Source organism: Pholcus phalangioides, unplaced genomic scaffold (assembly GCF_987345545.1).
Source record: "Pholcus phalangioides strain wild (caught in Gottingen) unplaced genomic scaffold, Ppha-v1.0 ptg000043l_1, whole genome shotgun sequence".
NCBI lineage: Eukaryota > Metazoa > Arthropoda > Arachnida > Araneae > Pholcidae > Pholcus > Pholcus phalangioides.
The window spans coordinates 3,131,152-3,150,707 of NW_028301629.1; the positions used below are offsets into that span (position 1 = coordinate 3,131,152).

The window sequence follows — 19,556 nt, forward strand, 5'->3', positions numbered from 1 at the left end:
AGGACCAGGTCTGCGGACAACCAAAAGAGTGACCTTGAGCCATTGCCGTCTGAAGGCATGAGCCCACCCGGGCACGACCTGGGGGGCCTCAAGAGAAAAGGAGCCTCATAAAAATTATATCTGGTTGAAATTTTCGAGAATTTTCCTGGTAGGGCCTCAGAAAAATCACTTAGCCCGGGGGCTTATGATGTTCTTGAGACGGCCCTGCCTTGAGCGTACTGCCTTGAGATATGTACTGGAGGGGTGAGGACTAGGTCGGGGAGAGCCAAAAGGTCGATCGAGAGTTCGCAAGCATACGAGCGATCAAAAGAGTGATGGTGAAAGGATCCAGGCCTGTGGACTATCAAGAAAAGTGACCTGGATCGTGTGCAAGCAAAATAGTGTGTAAGCTTGTGAATGATCAAAAGATTGACCTGGATAGTGAAGGAGCAATTCAGTACGCTACCAAAAGAGTGATCAAGAAAATATGCAAACATGTGAGCGACCAAAAGAATGACAAAGAGACCGGGCCAGGGGCCAAATGGGCGCGAGGATTGAGTATCCCAGAAAATTAGAAACAAAGAGTAGGCTGTAAATTTTGTGTGGCCCACAGGCGACAAAACCATAAAGCCGCCTACGAGAATAACACGGTGCTCGCAAGCAACGAAGTTGAAAATGAGGTACGTAATAGCAACCGCAGATGCTTCAACAACACACAGCCCCTTATGATACGAATTTTTCCCCCCAAAAGAGCTCCAAAATACGAACGTTTCCGTAATTCAAATTCCTGCAGTTAGTTGTTTTCAAAATGTTGCAAAACTTTTGTTATCGGAAAGCTTAAAAATCTTTTCAAAAGCGGGGGCGGGTTTTAAAAGTAACATACTTTCGTAGTTTCCTAAAACACACACGCACGCACGCAGCTTATAAATTCTTCTACGCACACAACACTCCACCCTCATCCTCATGTTAACTGAATTAGGTAATATCATGTTCACACACGAGCAAAACCCTTACTTCGGAACAAAACTTGGAGGGGGGGGGGGGGAAACAGGAAACTTTTCACCTCCAGGTTCCTTACATGGGTACAGAGCATGTTTAAGAAGAGCGGTGAGATCACGCAAGATGTTCAGAAATATTCGGGGGGATGATTAAGAAACTATAGCCTGCGATATTGCTGAAGATTTAAGGGCCTGGAAGAGAGAGTTTTGGAATCTCTATCTCTCTCTCTCTACTCTGACCCCCCTCTCCCCTACGCCACTGGCCCTCACCATCTGGGCCACACTGGGATTATTCTCATTGGCGTAAAGAATCTCGTGGCTCGATTTTATGCCCCTCTTAAGGGATATTTATCATGTATTTTGTATCAACATCACCTTCGAAAAAGTTTTATGGCGTATATTTTGCGCGAAAATTTAATGGCTTCAAGAGCTTTGGAGAGCAATTTTCTTTTAAGCTCGGCTTGATACGTCGATATCCCCAAGCTCAAAGATTACGTTAAGAGAGGAGATAAGTTTGTTTTTTTTAAATTGAAGTTTATGGAATTTTATTTAGGCATGTGCAACACATGTACAGATGAATTTGATGGCGGCAAATTTTCGCTTTAGAAAATATTGGGCTTCTATTCGTGATCTATCACCTTGTAGGTGGGTTGGGTAAGGGGTACGCGAAATATTTCGCACACGGGAGCGTGAGAGATCCAAGATAGTGTGGCCTGTTTATGGCAGTTTGAGTATGTAAAAGATGAGTTATGGTTGTTAATAAAACCCCGCTTGTGCTTTCTTTCTTTGAAGCCGAGCACAAATCCGATCTATCTCGCCATGGGCAATTCACCAACAAGTGAGTTGTGTCCGGATTGTGAGTGTGTGTTCCTAAGGATGAGCACATAGTGAGGCTAACAAGAGGTACAAGAGGTACGGGAGTGCGTAATAGAGACTAGTGATGAAAACATTTGTATTGTTTTGCTCTACACCGCACATACTCGAGAAGCGAGGTGGAAAAAGAGAAAGAGGACGCTCAACGAGATGCGGGAGTTGAACAAACATGTTTGTTTTCACCTCAATCTGCTGATTGGGCCATTTCTCGCATTTTCACCCCTCTTCTGGGAGGATCATCATCCCCTTACATTTCAGAACCCCTACGGCCAATTTCATCTGTTATCCTAATCTTTTTACTATGTGTGGACATCTCTTCCTCCACCCCCTACGCATTTTTTTCTTTACAATCGCAATTCTTGGAACGCATACCTCTTCGTTCCGCTATGAGCGCAGCCTAACAGTCTGAGCGCGTATTGTCTGATTTTTCAGTGCTGCCATCTATATTTCAGAAGTGAAGTGTAACTTTTGAATATTTGCACCATTGTAGGCATGTTTCTCTCTGTGGCGAGAATTTTCGATGGGGGGGAGATCGGTTCTCATTCGCGCATCGAAGTTTCGAACCACAGAAAAATAACTTCAGTCGACCGCCACTGTGTTGACGGTAGGGTCATAAATGCTGTTATAGAAGGGGTTGTTAACCGTTTGTGTTCCACGGACCCTTTATTAGCCATGCGTTGAAGATCACTGGCATAAAGGCCAATGATCTTCCACGCATGGCCCGAGGGCCAAATAACTGAGAAATTATTGATTCCACAATTAATGAAAGAAATAATCTAGAATAAATGAGAGATATACAATTGCAGAATCGATGTATACTCAGAATTAATTCGTGGGCCCCATTGGTTCCCCCCTTCTATTAAGATGTCACCAAATTACATGAGTTGGTGGCCCTCGGGCTTCGTGGGTGTTACAAATTGGCCCCACCGTGTTTGAAGACCCCCTGTTTCATACCAACCAGTAGCGTCAGCATCTCCTAGAGATAAAAGACCTTCGTACGGGTTGCCAAGTTCATCTGTATAACGTCATTAAGACTATACCTAGCGAGGTTTTGACATTTTGAAACACAGCAACCTATTTCGTTTCTTCTTATCTTCGCGTAGAATTTTCCTGGTTGGCTCACAAATAAAGCATGGTGATTGGATGGATATGGGGCATAGAAATCACCAATTCTCAGCCCGATCGTTCGTTTTCCGCACAACGATGATACTAGCACGAGCAGTGGAATTTTTTTATCCCTGAATATTCTGAGGGGAAAAGAACTACTTGTTGACGTCACGAGCAGCGTGTGAGGACCTTCTATCTCTAGGAGGTGCTGCTTTAGTTCGGGCTAAACGAATTTCGTAGACTTTTTCCAATTCTAGTCTAATTTTCTTGACCACTCATTTTAAAAAATTTTCCGCCTTAGGCTATAGTCCGCTCAGTGCTCCGCTTCCTATAAATACTCCCTTCCCTCTCTTTTAGTCACGCAAATACTTGCAGACTTATTTGATCACTCATTTGGTCGCTCACACACTGTGTTTTGTAACCTCTTTCTACTTGCGGACAGAATAATAAATAGGAGATATAATTTGTGAAAGGGTGGAAAAAATTCCCTTATCCTTCAGACTTGCTTTTCATATTTATGTTAACGTAAATGTGATAAATCGGTTATTATACACAATAACCGGTTATTATGCATACTTACGATCGGCCTGGTAAGTTTTAAAAATGAATCACTTTTTTACCGGCGAATATGCATAAGGGGCCGTTCAAGTATTACGTAAGCAAATTTCCGGCCATTTTTGACCCCCCCCCCCCTTGTTAGCAAAAGTCAGCAAAACGCTGACCCCACCCTGTCAGCAAAATTTCGTCATTAGCTCTGCCCCTCTGAATCCAACTCATGTTTTCATAAAGGGTGGTTAATGACGTAAGCATCATCCAACCCCCCCCCCCCATCGATGATGACGTAATACTTGAACGGCCTTTAATAACCAGGCGTCGTTGGTTCGTTAGGATAAATATTTGAAATTCATCGAATTTATCTGTGATTATGCATAATACTCCAGTGTAATTGATGAATTTGATGAATATGGGGAAAAAAATCCAAATGAGTCTAGTATGTGTGATGAATATCGGACCCTAATATAATGATAACAAATTTTGCGATCCTACCCCGATGTAATGCTACCATACATGTAGGCTTAATAATCATGATGTACTACATATAGTAGTACAATTTATCATGTTTACCAATGACGCGACGCTTGGGCGTTAATGCATTATCTCCGGTGAAAGTGATAAGTTCAGGGAAATTTATCAAACTCACCGAAATGCTTGGTAAGTAAGCATAATAACCACAAATAACCCACATTTATCACATTTACACTCCGTTATTATGCACGAGAGGGGGGGGGCGTTTGGACCACTGCTGCCATCTATCAAATTAAAACGAAACTGTTTGTTCAATTCTATAAGTAAAACTGATTGTGGTGAGTTTAAATTGCTGTGTAACATAAAAATGAACAATACATCGTAGGATACTATATATTGTTCATTTTTATGCTGCATACGGGTGTGTGGATTTCATACAATGTAATACATTTTGCGGCAGACAACCTACTAATGTGCAACTTTTCTTGAGTTATGTAGATCAGTGGCTCTCAACCAGGGGCCATATGGCCCCCTTGTGGTACTGGGATACTTCAAGGGGGCCACGGAAGAAAGTGTTTCATTTACTACCATTGCATGAATTGACACATTTTGTAATGAATTACAATTTCACTGTGCGAAATTGTAATTCATTACTTCAATTTTTTGTGATACGCAAATCCTAAAAATCAATGCAGTTTGGGGTTTTATGGCAGTGTGGCGTCGCAATATACCTTCTGGCGCTACATGAGGTCCGCGGAACATTGATCTCCCCTACAGGGGGCCCGCGACACCAGAAAGGTTGGGAAACATTGATATACCAGGCCCGCAACTATACTACGGGCAACCGGGGTACTGCCCCAGGGCACCGAGATGAATGGGGCTCTCACAAAAATGTACACCTATTCTGCATAATAGTTACCCTTTCGAGGGGGGGGGGGTGTGATATGCTCTATTATTATACATGTGAAAAATGATGTTGCACTGGGAACAGAAATAACTGGTACTGATACCACAAGGGCCTCAATTTTTATTTGTATTACATAGTAAAATTTGAAAATACACATGGCCGTAACTGGACTGGGGCAACCGGGGGCCCAGAGCTGAATGCCCCCCCCCCCAAAAAAAATATACACTTATTTTGCATTATAATAACCCTTTCAAGGTGCCTCCAAGAAAAGATCTGCCCCGGGGTCTCAGAAGGTACGCTAAGATCCTGAAAATACAGTACTCTGTTTTGGACTTGTTTAGAAAGTAATCAGTTACTTCCGTTCAACATTATGCGTGGTACACCTACGATCCACTCATATGAATTTGGTTGGAAATCCCTAGACTACGGCATAGTTCAAGGAGGAGTCCTTGGTATCCTCAATCAGGCGCGGATCCACGGCGATGTGTCGTAGGGGCTTCTATAGCAGAAAACCTCCGCGTGAAGCTTTGACGTCACTGAAGTCGTCCATTTCACCTATTGGATATAGCAGTCAGACGTATGCGAAATCATTACCTTTTTTTGCAGTATATTCCATGACATAGGTGAAACGGACGACTTCAGTGACGTCACGAGCTTCGTGTGGAGGTTTTCTGCGATAGACGGTGTTGGTTGAGGCGAATTGTGTAAATTCAATGGATCGTCCGTATTTTACGGGGCAGACAAATCTTCCCTTATAATTCGTCTCTTGGGAATGGATTGTTGTTCTTGAAATTTAAGTGGAGGTGGGGGGGGGGGGTTCTATTTTTCTTGGGATCGTTCCTATCCCCCCCCCTTTCCCTTTCAGATCCGTGCCTGCACGAAAGCAGACGTCTTCCGCCACGAATGAAGCCGAGGCAGATATATTCAGCTGCGAATGGATTAGACGTTGTTAGATAAATTAGACGTTACCTTAGTTGCGAACGGAACGGAGGCAGATATCTTCAGCTGCGAATGGAGTGGAGACAAGCTTCTTCAGCTGCGGATGGAGCGGAGGCGTCTTCAGCCGCGAGAGAATGGAGCGGACTAAGCGAATCCAGGGTGATGTGTCGGAGAAGACACTTATATTGTGTAGATGCATTAGATCTCATCCCGTATTTTTACACACACAGGGCAGAAAAATATCACCCGTATTACTTGGCTCTTGGGATGAGGGGGGGGGTCGTCAGCCCACACCCCTGGATCCGCACTTGCCCTCTGTGAGAGCAGATAATGTGAGAGACCCTCGAGTAAACGTTTATTAGAACTACTCCATCTTTTTTTTTCTTTGGAATTTGTTGTAATCCGTGGTCTCGGTCTATTAAAGCCATTAAAGCTACGACAAAATTGAACACAACTACGATTTCAGTCCAACAAGTACGTTTCCCATAAAAAGAGTTTTCCATTCGGAACAATATACTACAACCATTATATAAGGTCATCGCGGCCATCTATTCCCATTCCTTTACAAGAAAGGATCACGTGTACAAGTTCACGTTTGTTACACACACAACCCCCCCCCCCACTTTTTTTTACCTACATCAACCAGCCTTGACCATTTAATCATCGCTGACGTTCAACGATTCCTTCACCCCCCCCCCACCTTGACGTCCACCACAACAGGTCCACCCTAATGATTTTTATCGATTCCAGAGGATGGCAACAAAAGCCAAGTGACCATTGTATTTTGTCTCTGATGATGAACTCTCTCTGTCTCTCTCCTCCTCCTCTTACAAAAAACAATAGATTATATTATACATAGTTCAATTTTTGTTTTTTTTTACATATGTATTCGTGCAAACGTTATTTATAGCCCGACATTAAACGGTCAACGTTGACCTCTCTGAGCGCACAAAACACGTTCTGTGAATAACACTTAGGACGAAGAAGTGAGACTTTAACACGAAACTCAATCGCGATTTGTTCAATTTCATATTGGTTTTTTTTCCCCTAATCTATCTTGGCCATATTGTGACTTCCCCCAATCATTTGACCATGGCATTTTTGAGGGGGGGGGGGGGGGAAGAGAAAAATGACCAAGGGTGGTCAATGAACTTCTTAAACGCATTTAGGCGGCTTCTGATGGGAATACTGCTGGGTGATGGGAATACTGGTCAGGAACTAACGGGGTGGTCACGTTCAGTGAGAGATTTCATTGAGGAATCGTTTCCTTGTTTTGTTACACCCTCGGTGGGACTTGGCTGTCGTTGGTGATACGGTGGAATCTCTCGATAACAGACATCTAATATGTTATACCCTTGGGCTATCGTTTGTGCTACGGTGGAACCTCTCGATAGCCCAGCATGTTATGCCCGCGGTAGGACTTGACTATCGTTGGTAATACGGTGGAGCCTGTCGATAACGGACACACCCAATATGTCACGCCCTCGGTAGGATTTGGCAATCGTTGGTGATACGGTGGAACCTCTCGATAACGGACCTATCCAATATTTTATATTGGGTATACCCTCGGTAGTACTTGGTCATCGTTGGTGCTATGTTGGGTGGGACGGACTATGCCTAGATAGGACGTGGACATCGTTGGGGCTACAGTGGAACCTCTCGATTACGGACACCCAATCTCGATAACGGGCAGCAAAAAATTGTTTTCTGAGACTAGTTACTGATTTCAGGGCGATGTGACGGGAGTGGCACCTTAATTGTGCAGGTTGATAGTATCGCCTGGTATCAGTACGGGACAGATCAGTTTCTCCCATATTATCCGGCTTTTCGGTGGAGCGATTGGCCTCATCGTCCTCAATTGGATCAGTGCCTGGAGGCTCAATTCCACGGGGCCAAAATGTGTTCGGTAGGGGGTCCGCTAAAGAGAAGGTGCCCCTTATGGGAGGTTCCACTGTGAAAATTCGAGCCGATCTGGGTCAGGCACGGATCCAGGTTGAAGTGACGTACGATTGTTTGATCGCCCCGTATTTTATGGGACACGCCAATTTCTCCTACATTGTTGGACTCTCGGAAAGTGCGATCGCCCCCATGGATCCACGCTGGGGCTGGGTATAGGTCGATTGTTAAGTTCTGTATAAAAACACGATTCCCACATCCGCTTATCTTCGGAAGCTAAACGACTTCAAATAGTATTGTGTTTCGGAGATATTATACAGGGTGATCTGTTAATAGACCGACAAACTCAGAGGGTTGTTAGTAGGCATCAAGAGGAACAAAAATTGCAATGGAACATGGTGTCGCAAATACAGTTGAGAGGATGAAAATCGCGAAAAATGCATGCAGGTTTCGACGTCCAGCTGGAACGACAAAAAAGTATAATAATATCTACAAAAATATTTATCTTGATTAATTATTACAAGAGTTTATCGAAGTAGGGGGGCCGCTGACGTCATTGCACAGTCTACAACGACGTAAAAACGATTCCCGGCCGGGCTTGGAGATACCAGGTATGCTTTTGATGTCTGCCGCAGCGACGACAATCCGCGCTATAAAATCCTCCGGTGTGTCCACAGGCGTCGCATAAACGAGTGATTTAAGGTGACCCCCGCCCCATAGGAAAAAGGATTGAGATCCGGTGAACGTGGAGGCCAAGCAACGGGTCCCGCGTGTCCAATCCACCTCTTTGGGTATGTAACAGATGCGGACAACGCCTCATCAAATATTGCTGTTGGTACATCCGCTGTGCTAAGCGCCAATTGTTCGACTGTAAATCAGATGCATATCAGTGTATTCCTCGTTCGTGTTGTCAGCCATCACGATACTCATTGAAACAGACAGCTAACTGCTACATGTGCTTACTAACGCAATAGCGCTAATTCACGTCGTCCGCAGTGCGTAATCCTACCCCAGCGCATGCGTTTCGCGACGGTGCTTACGTCAGATATGGTGAGCGAACCCACAAACGCATTCAGCGATCAACTGACATCCACCCTTCGTCTCTTCTGAACTTAGAGCCTGCATGCGTTTTTCGCAATTTTCACCCTCTCAACGTGATTTGCGATACAATGTTCCTTTGCAAATTTTTTTTCCTCTTGATGCCTACTAACAACCCTCTGAGTTTGTCGGTCCATTAACAGAACACCCTGTATAGTTCAAGCAGATCACGGACTGTAGAAGCCACAACAAAGCCGCTTTCAATTGTGTGCGACAGGTGAAACTGCTCCGGGGGCCCGCACACTCGTGGTGACAAATTAATAATTAATTATTCTTCGAAATACACTGCTGGCCACCCAAATTGCAACACCAAGAAAGACAAGAGATATCGCAACAATATTTATTTTGTAGATAACATGTTGACCAAGCATCAAATGATTAAATTTATAGACTTCTGTGAAGTGTGGTTCCTGCCAAAATCAGTAGCCAGAGTAGCCGAGATTGTTGGAGATCACCGCTGCCACACGCCTCGGCATTGATTCAAAGAGACTTTGGATGTGTTCTTGGGGTACAGCATGTGTTCCTGGGGATGTAATCTGGGTCAATCATTGAGCAACCATGGACCACATGTTTTCTATCGGCGAAAGATCCGGAGAGCGAGCTGGCCAGGGAAGCAATTCAATCTGGCGATTGACGAAGAACCTTTGGACAATGCGTGCCACGTGTGGTCGCGCATTATCCTGTTGAAATATGGCTGTGGGCAAGCCCTGAAGGTAAGGAAGGACAACTGGCTCCAACACCTCGGAGATGTAGCGCTGGCTTTTTAAAGTACCGGCAATGCGTACTAGAGGAGTGCGAGAGTCATATCCAATACCGCCCCATACCGTAATACCCGGTGCAGGACCAGTGTGGCGGTGCATAACGCAGCTGTTCAGCATCCTCTCTCCACGGTGTCTCCAGACTCGAATCCGACCATCGTGGTGTTGCAGACAGAAGCGTGACTCGTCAGTAAAGACAATTTCATTCCATTGTGCCGTCCACATGCTTCTTTCATCGCACCATTGGCGGCGGAGGCGTCTGTGGTTCTGCGTCAAGGGTAGACGAAGCAATGGACGTCTTGCGGACAGACCACTCTGCTATAAACGGCGTCGAATGGTACGCGCAGACACTGGATGATGCGGTACAGACTGAATGTGCTGTGCTATGGTTCGTGATGTGGCTGAGCGATCCGTCACTGCCATACGCACAATACGCCTGTCATCACGTGAAGTGGTGCACTGAGGTGGATGCGATCCAACACGTCGGTCCGTCGTACCCTCCTGCATCCAACGATCACATATCCGCATTACAGTTGTTTGGTTTCGTCCAACACGACTACCGATTTCCCTGAAAGATAATCCACAATCTCGGTAGGCCACTATCCTCCCTCTGTCGAACTCGGATACTTGATCAAAAGATGATCGCTGTTTTCTACGAGGCATAATTGATCGTTTTTTTGAAAAAACCACAAGAAAAACACAATTGCCGTACTTCAAATCGTCGAAATCTCCAAGCCTTAAATAGCGCTTTGAAGTGGCGCCACAGGCGCGCGTGATGTGCGTCTGCGCTGAAATTCTAATCATTTGCATATCTCACCTCCGCTAATGCATGTTGTAAATTTCATATTATTAGCATGCTTCCTTCAGGGTGTTGCATTTACGGTGGCCAGCAGTGTAATAAAATAAGCGAGCTGCATTTCAACTACCAAAATTCTCGTGGGGAATATGAAAAAAAATACAGCAACCCCTCAATTAAAAATGCAATTACAAAAACTCTAAACAATATATATATATACTAGGAGGGCTCTGCCCCCCTGCCACCTTTGGCGGCCAACCCCCCCCCCCCACTTCTCTCCCGGACATATCTTGTTTATTTCGTCCCACTTCATCAGCGTGCTATGGAAAAGGGGAAAGGGACGTGTGAAAGCACCAGCCTACTGAAGAAGCGAATTTTAATGAAAATAATAATAAAGCAACAAAAAACAAATGAGATTCATCAAGTATCCCCAGAAAACTTCCCCATGGGGGTCCCCAGATTCAATTCGCTGAATTTCAGTGGGGCCCCACACTGGATATATCTTGGGCTACCGATGTGTTGCAAATTTTACAATGTTAAACCACAAAAATCAATGAGATACATTCAGGGGCACCGAATTACAACCTGCCAACATTTCTATGAAGCCCTGACCTGCAAGCTTGTCGGACACCCCCCTGTGAGAATTTTTCATTTTTATCAATTTTACAACGAATAAAATCCAGGGCCCCACATCCAGTAGCGGGGACACAATTCGCATACTTTTGGTGGGGCCCCAGACTGGCTTTATCTCGGGCATCGGCTGTGGCAAATTCTACAACAGAAAAGAATGAGATTCATCCAGGGCCCCCAAAATGAAACCTGTAAACATAGGGCCCCCGACTTGGAAGCTTGTCGGTCATCCCCCGGAGCGAGTGCCATGAAAAATTTTCATTTGTATTCGTTTTACCAACGAATAAAATCCAGGGCCCCCAAAATGAAACCTGTAAACATAGGGCCCCCGACTTGGAAGCTTGTCGGTCATCCCCCGGAGCGAGTGCCATGAAAAATTTTCATTTGTATTCGTTTTACCAACGAATAAAATCCAGGGCCCCCAACCAATTACCCGGGACACCAATTCGCATACTTTTGGTGGGGCCCCAGACTGGCTTTATCTCGGGCTTCGGCTGTTGCAAATTCTACAACAGAAAAGAATGAGATTCATCCAGGGCCCCCAAAATGAAACCTGTAAACATAGGGCCCCCGACTTGGAAGCTTGTCGGTCATCCCCCGACAAACCAGTCACGGCCCAGACTCTGTCCCTCCAGGGATGTAAGCCTTTTACCCTTACGGGTTGGGTCGCGCTGGGGAGGTCGGTCATCCCCCGGAGCGAGTGCCATGAAAAATTTTCATTTGTATTCGTTTTACCAACGAATAAAATCCAGGGCCCCCAAAATGAAACCTGTAAACATGGGGCCCCCGACTTGGAAGCTTGTCGGTCATCCCCCGGTGCGAGTGCTATGAAAAATTTTCATTTGTATTCGTTTTACCAACAAATAAAATCCAGGGCACCCAAAATGAAACCTGTAAACATGGGCCCCGACTTGGAAGCTTGTCGGCCATCCCACGGAGCGAGTACCATGAAAAATTTTCATTTGTATTCGTTTTACCAACGAATAAAATCCAGGACCCCCCCCCCCCAACCAATTACCCGGGACACCAATTCGCATACTTTTGGTGGGGCCCCAGAATGGATATATCTTTTGCTTCCGCTATCGAAATTTTTCAACGTTAAAGCAGCAAGAAAACAATGAGATCCATCAAGGGCCCCTGGAAATGAAAACTTTTTACTTATACGTGAAATCTTCCCCGGGTACCCCGACCCTGTGTTGGGAGCACTGCTGTTGTGTGTGTATATTATACATATATATACCTCTCGGCATGGACCTCCCCCCCCCCCCACAAAGGAAGGGCTGACAGGGGCCACAACGATTCTTATCACTTTTTGATTTTTCACACTATAAATTAATCACAGAGGGGGCCCCTGAAAAGCTGGTTTGGGGGCTCGAAATCTAAATTCCAGCCTAAGGGCTCTGCTGTAGGATGTAGGAGCCTCTTGGTACATGCACATAACATGGTCCCGATGGGTGAAATGGGTCCCGATATGTGAATATCGACCCAATATCGATATGATATCCGATATGTGAATATCGACCCAATATCGATATGATATCCGATATTTGAATATGAATGTACGATATATGAATGTGAATATCGATATATGAATCGAACCAACTTCCGTAACAGATTTCCGTCACTCAAAAATTTCACCCACTTCCGTCACTCGGTTGCTTAGCAACAGGCCCTTTTCGAGTTTGTTTGTGATTTTATATTATAGAATAGATATATACATGATAAAATACCATACAATGTATTTATGGTTGGCTTATTCTAAGTATGGATAGCTTCTCAAATACTAGTACTGTACATGTCTACTGTATATGCTAGTACATATATGAATCTCGTATTTGAATACATATTGTCAAAGGCTTTTCTAGGTCTCAACCTTTAAAAGCCCGCGGCCAGGTTGATTTCTTTTTTGCGAGTAGAAGGCCCGGTCATACACACGGCAAATGGGAAATAAATGGGTAAAAATGAAACTTTTAATCACCCACGCCCCGGTTTTACTGATGTCAGAGCCCGGAGGTTGAGAAATACTGTTCTAGGTACCCTAAAATACGGGGGGGGGGGGCCCTAACTCAATTCTTTGTTTTTTGTAATTGTATATGAATGAACATACATGACTACCATACGTGTCCGTGTTGCGAACCTAATGTAAAGTTCGTTCTGTGTAATACTTGTTATGTGCAGTGCTGCCATCGGCCATCAACTTTTCTAACCATGAGTGAAGTGTAATGATTGAAGATTTTATGGTTGCAGGCCAGCAGCTCTCTGCGGAGAGACTTTTTAACGGGGAGATCGACTCGCATTAGCGCCTCGAAGATGGCAAACATAGAGCATAGTCCACAGAAAACCAACTTCAGCCGTACATCACTAAGGGTCCTTTAAATTCCACGACAGCGACCCCATTTACTAATATTTTTTTCACCTTGTAACTCAAAATTACCTCCGGCACGACCATGCCCTCCGGGGCAAATCAGCTCATATCGCGTAAGCGACAGAGCCTGGTCGTGCCCAGTCCGTTCTCTTCAGTTCTCCCTCCTGCGTATGGGCTTGAGCAGAGGTCTTCAACCTCTTTCTAGTCGCGAGCACTGCCTTCACCCATCACCAAAAGAAGAGCACCCTTACACCAAGTTTGACCATACGGATGCATGGAATCAGGATGGTTTCAATCTTTTGATGCAATTTGTGCAAGGTGTTCAATTGGAATGTTCATCAAGTGCTCGCGAGCACCAAATCGGACACGAGCACCGAGCACTCCGGGTGCTTCAGGGGCGCACCATGGTGCTCGCGAGCAATTTGGTTTGCTGGGCTTGAGTCCCGCATGTACGGCACTTCTAGCAACTCTCAATGTTCTCTCCATGTCTCTGTGCCTCTGGTCCTAATAAATTCAGTTGACCCCTTGAGCCCAATTTTTATGCATTAATAAATCTTTTAAATTCGTAATCATGAAAAAAAAATTCAATTTGATGGCATCTCTGCAGTGCCGTCTTAAGGCATGGGCCCACCCGGACACGACCCGGGGGCCTCACAAAAATGGGATCTGGTTGATATTTTCGAAAATTTGCCTGGTAGAGCCTCATAAAAATCATTTGGCCCGGGTGTCCATGATGCTCTTAAAACGGCCCTGCATCTCTGGACTCCTTTCGGCACCTTTGCCCCCCCCCTCCCTCCCGTTAAGACACCATTACCCGGTCGGTGTAACAAAAGGGTTGACTGCACCATGTCGCGAATAATCAACAACGGCAAGGCCAATAGCATATTACGTAATTATTACTATTATTATTACAGTATATCAACTATCCTATCAACTATCAAGAAAGGACTCATTTCGTATTCAGCTCACGTCCTTCACAACTTTCCATGAGAACCATTCTGTCTTTTTCCCACGTGCTATCACCAGGGGTCGCTGTTGCATCATGTAATCGTCTATATAAAAAAAAAATGGCGACTTTCTCTCACGTCGTTTTTCTTTTCTTCTATTAAAAGTCGTCCCTAGAGAGCGACAAGACAACCAGGAAACGACTTTCTCACGACACCAAGTCATTCATTGGAACTCGAGTCTTGGGGTCAACACCAAGCGAGAAAATTATTATCTTCTTTTTTTTTTCTCCATGTGTCTCTGTATGTGTGGACGAGATTTTTCCCAGGCCCTCTTCTTGGATGGACGAATAAACAACTTCTTTCATTTATTATTATTAGTTACTTTATACATCGCTCTTCCCTATCCAATAACGTATTATGATGATGTATCATCGTAATCATCATCAGTGGTAGTGGAATTCCAAGATGGCGGCGCGTTTTGGAGGGTCACGGTCGATGATATTACGATTGTCTTTGTCATCGATAATTGATGCCACGAATATTGTTTCCATTCAAATTCACTATCAATTTCCTTTACCTAATAAAAACGTTGTTTGAAAAATTAGCTTCTTAAAAGATTGTCTAAATAATTTAGACAAGATAATTTAAACAATTTAGACGAGATAATTTAAACAATTTAGACAAGATAATTTAAACAATTTAGACAAGATAATTTAAACAATTTAGACAAGATAATTTAAACAATTTAGACAATCTTTTAAGAAACTAATTTCTCAATTCTCAAACAAGAGTTTTCAGTTAAAAACTCAAACACTACTAACTCAAGTAATGTCTCAAAAATTTACTTTTCACACAATCTCTTGAGAAAGTTATTTTCGAAACAATCGCGTGAGAAACTAATTTTTCAAACAAATGCAAGGCCACAACAGGCAAAACGCCAACAAGATGGCTGAGAATAAAAATGCCCATAAATATGGTTGTCATATATTTAAAAAATACAGCAACCGAATTAAAAATGCAGTTACAAAAACTAGAAACTATGCACACATGATAAAATATAATGAAATGTCCACATTAAAAATATTTATGGTTGCCAAAAAATGTGGAGCGCTTCACGATTTTGCGTATCATCCTTGCGCAAGGGCCATGCCTCTGTATCGTTCGAATTTTAGAATGGCCAAAGCCTTTACTAAAACCATCTTAAAGTCTTAAAAGTAATTTTTAAAACAATGTTTCAAGAAAGTTATTTTTAAAACAATGTTTCAAGAAAGTTATTTTTAAAACAATGTTTCAAGAAAGTTATTTTTTAAACAAAGTTGTAAGAAAAAGAAAAGAAAGCTGAGAAAATTATTTCAATCTCTCAGAATTTTTCAAACAATGCCAACGAAGTAATTTTTCAAACAATGTTATTTTTTGTAATTTTTTAAACAATGTTTTCTTTTAACAAAGTTATTTTTCAAACAATGTTCTCTTTTAACAAAGTTATTTTTTAAACAATGTTTTCTTTTAACAAAGTTATTTTTCAAACAATGTTCTCTTTTAACAAAGTTATTTTTTAAACAATGTTCTCTTTTAACAAAGTTATTTTTCAAACAATGTTCTCTTTTAACACAGTTATTTTTTAAACAATGTTCTCTTTTAACAAAGTTATTTTTTAAACAATATCTTATGGAAGTAATTTTTCAAACAATATCTTAAGAAAGTAATTTTTCCAATAATGTCTTAACAAAGTAATTTTTCCAGCAATGTCTACAAAGTAATTTTTCCAACAATGTCTACAAAGTAATTTTTCCAACAATGTCAACAAAGTAATTTTTCCAACAATGTCTACAAAGTAATTTTTAAACAATGTTTAAAAAATAACTGTTAAAACAAAACAATGTCTAAGGAGAATGTCTTTATAAAACAATGTTTCATGGAAATTGGTTTTAAAAAAATGTTTATAGAAATAGCTTCTTGAAAAATTGTTTTTGTGAAATTAGTTTTTAAAATGGTTTTTAATGGAAACAGTTTTCTAATTTTATAAAAAAAACAATTATATGTAAAAAAAAATTGGTTTTCTATATTCTTTTATAAAATATTTCAAATCAAATAAACTGTTTAAACAAAACGAAAAATAAATAGTTTGTGAATGAAATATTTTCAATTTTCAATATTCTTTCATAAAAAAATTAGTACATGAATATTTATACTAGGGTTTTTCGCGATTTTCGATTACGAATTGTTTAAAGCCACGCAAGTTAATTTGTTATTAAAATTGATCCAATACCTAAATTTCAAAAATTATATTTATTGGTAAATTTTTAACCCTTTTTTTAATCAATATTTATTTTGTTTATAATACAATTATTGAAATAATGACTCATAAAAAAGTCTTGACTCCACGACCCCCTGGCTCTAGCGATCACTTACCAGTGGCTTCGTGCCCTAACGGTAATATACACCCACGAGACACTCATCACCACTACTACTACTATACCGCACATGCACTTCCTCTAAGGAATTTCTAACGAATAAGTAGATGTTGGAATGTCCATTCATGTGTTATGAACCCCCTAACGTGAAGTTTTTTTCTGTGTAATGTTTGTTACAGTGTTGCCATCTATTCTTCGAACTATGAGTGAAGCGTAATGATTGAATACTTGTTGTGAGCCTGTTTCTTTTGTCTTTAGCGAGACTTTTAAACAGGGAGATGGGTAGAATTCGTACCTCGAAGCGGCTCTAATGACTGTAGGAGTTATTTAAACAGTCGGGTTAGGGTCCGATTGTTACCGATAGGCAACCCCCACGGTCGTCTTAAGAGCATCCATCATGAGCTCCAGAGCAAAGTGATTTTTCTGAGTGAAAAATGCCTGCCTACCGATCTATATGCATAATCTCAAAATTTTAACCTCATCTAATTTTCATGAGGTCTTCCCCCCCCCCTGCACTTGAGCCCCCCCCCCCCCCCAGGACATGCCCGTGTGGGTCCATGCGTTGAGAGGACACTGATAAACGCATGAATATTCTCAGTTCACCATGACGTCCTTGACAAAGTTCAGCGACGCTTTTGCGTTCTTCTATCTCTTATAGATACTAACTATTGTCGTCAGGACCGCAACTAGATGCTTAGTCTCCCGGGGCAAGCTCTCATTTTAACGCCCCCCTTGTAATGTTGAAGGAAAGGTTTCAGAATGAAATCGCTCTGCCTCGGGTCTAGCGCCCGGGGCACGAGACGCGCCTGCCCCCCCTAGTTGCGGCCCTGATTGTCGTCTGGTGTGTTTCAGACCTGTGGTCATGGCCCCCCACATCCTGAAGCGGGGCCCCTAGGCTGGGAACTTTTACACCCCCCCCCCGACCAGACTTTCCCGAGGCCCCCTTTATGATGAATTTATAGCGTGAAAAAAAAATTATTAAAATCCCCCCGGGTCCCAGGGCTGGAGCCTTGTCAGCCCACCCCTTGTGGGGGCCATGCCTGTGGTCGCTCGGCTTAACCTTTATGTAGAAAAATTTGATTGCTGAATTTATTCTGTGGGTGCTTGGGCCCATGCTACAAAATCTACTTCTAGTAGTAGTTGCGACAACAACCCAGGCCTATCTCTTGAGCGATTTACTGCCTGTTATTCCCTAAAGGCTGTGTTGAAGAGGAAACATTGACACCATCCAACTTCAGGCTACCACAAGAGTGGCCCGAAACCGCTCTGCCCCCATAGGGAAATATAACTTGTTATCCAGAGGGTTTGGGCCATGGTAGCATTAAGCCCCCCCCCCACCCCGAATCCAAATCCCCAGGGCCCGAGTGCGGCAGCCTCCGAGAGCAGGCCTGCTCCCTTCCCACATCCCACGCAGCAACAGTATGTGATGGTGTTTGGATATACACCATTACACTCGGGACGCGTTCGGGTACCGCCCAATCGGCACCCATCCAAGGCCAGGGAACAAGACGAAGTCACGTCGTTCATACCAGCGCCAGCAAGCCCCGAGACAAACATGGGCGGAATATATGGGAGGGCGTTGCCGACCCCTCCCCCCCCCCAGCGTCAAAGGTGTAGTCGACTGATCGAATGTATATATGTGCATATGAATTGACACCATCATCATCATCATGCCCCCCCCCCCAGACTCCCAAGTCTATCTCCGCCTATGGACACGAAACCCGAAGGGGCAAGTCATTCGATTGTGAAACGTGCTACAAAGTACTACGGGTACTCGAGCACCCCAAAAAAAGCAATCCCCCTTGTTTTTTTTTAACTTTAGAGCTCTTTTATTGCAAAAAATTTTGCAGCTGGCGATACCGCGAGCTGGTGTTATTTTAGTTAATGAGTAATAGAAGAGAAATTTACGGAGATTGCCCGTTTTAAGGGCGAAGCAAAAATAATAATAATAATAACATGTCACGTGAACATTAACAATGTGAATTCAACTGAATGAGTTCGCGCGATAAATTTTATAGAGACCAGACACGCAAATGTGCGACGAAAAAAAAATGGGGGGGGGGGCGTAAGAAAATGGCGTACTTAAATTTTCTCGTAAATTTCTTCATCTCGTCCTTTCAAATTGATGAAACTCACGGAAAACCTTCATGTGAGAATGGGGGGGGGGAGAATTTCAATTTTTTTTTAATAGCGTTTCTTAACCTTTTACGACCCCCGCTGCATAGGCGGAGATAGACTACATAGGCGGAAGTATGGAGGGGGCACAATCATTATTGCTGGGGGGGCACGATGATGATGATGATTATGTCAATTCATCTATACATATATGCATTAAATCAGTCGATTTTACATTTGATGCTGGGGGTGGGGGGCAATGCCCCCATGCCCCCTGTATCTCCGCTCATGCCCCTTTGCACCATATTTTTTTTCTCGTGGCCCTCTTGTCTCTTATCCAGACTAATTATTATTTTTTTTTTTACCAAATTGATATTTAAGAAAAATTTCATGAGCAATGTCGTCTACTTTTAATTCCGTGGGGGTGGGGGAAGGGGGGTTCTATGAAGTGCCGTCTTGCGTCGATGGGCCCTTGGGCCAAAAAGTTGTTCTGTCGGAAGCTCCTTACTTCAGCTGAAAACAACAGTTCATACGCATTTGCTTTACTCTCGTAAATCATGATACCAAATTTCATCATGAGGGACCCTCCTATTCACATAAGGGCCATGCCTGGATGTGCCCATGGTCTAAAGTGGCTCTGGTTTTATGCGGGGCCCTTTTAGCAGTATCGGGGCCCCCCCCACCTACCTTGCTGGGTGTACAAAAACT

The 19,556-nt window shown here is 43.2% G+C and overlaps 1 protein-coding gene and 1 pseudogene across 1 annotated transcript in view; both read right to left on the reverse strand.

Annotated features, from left to right (window-relative positions):
- Positions 1-19,556, reverse strand: part of LOC149063793 (recombining binding protein suppressor of hairless-like) — a 100,115-nt gene that overhangs the window by 78,719 nt on the left and 1,840 nt on the right. The window lies entirely within an intron of this gene.
- On the reverse strand, positions 15,416-15,513 carry LOC149063794 (U6 spliceosomal RNA; annotated as a pseudogene).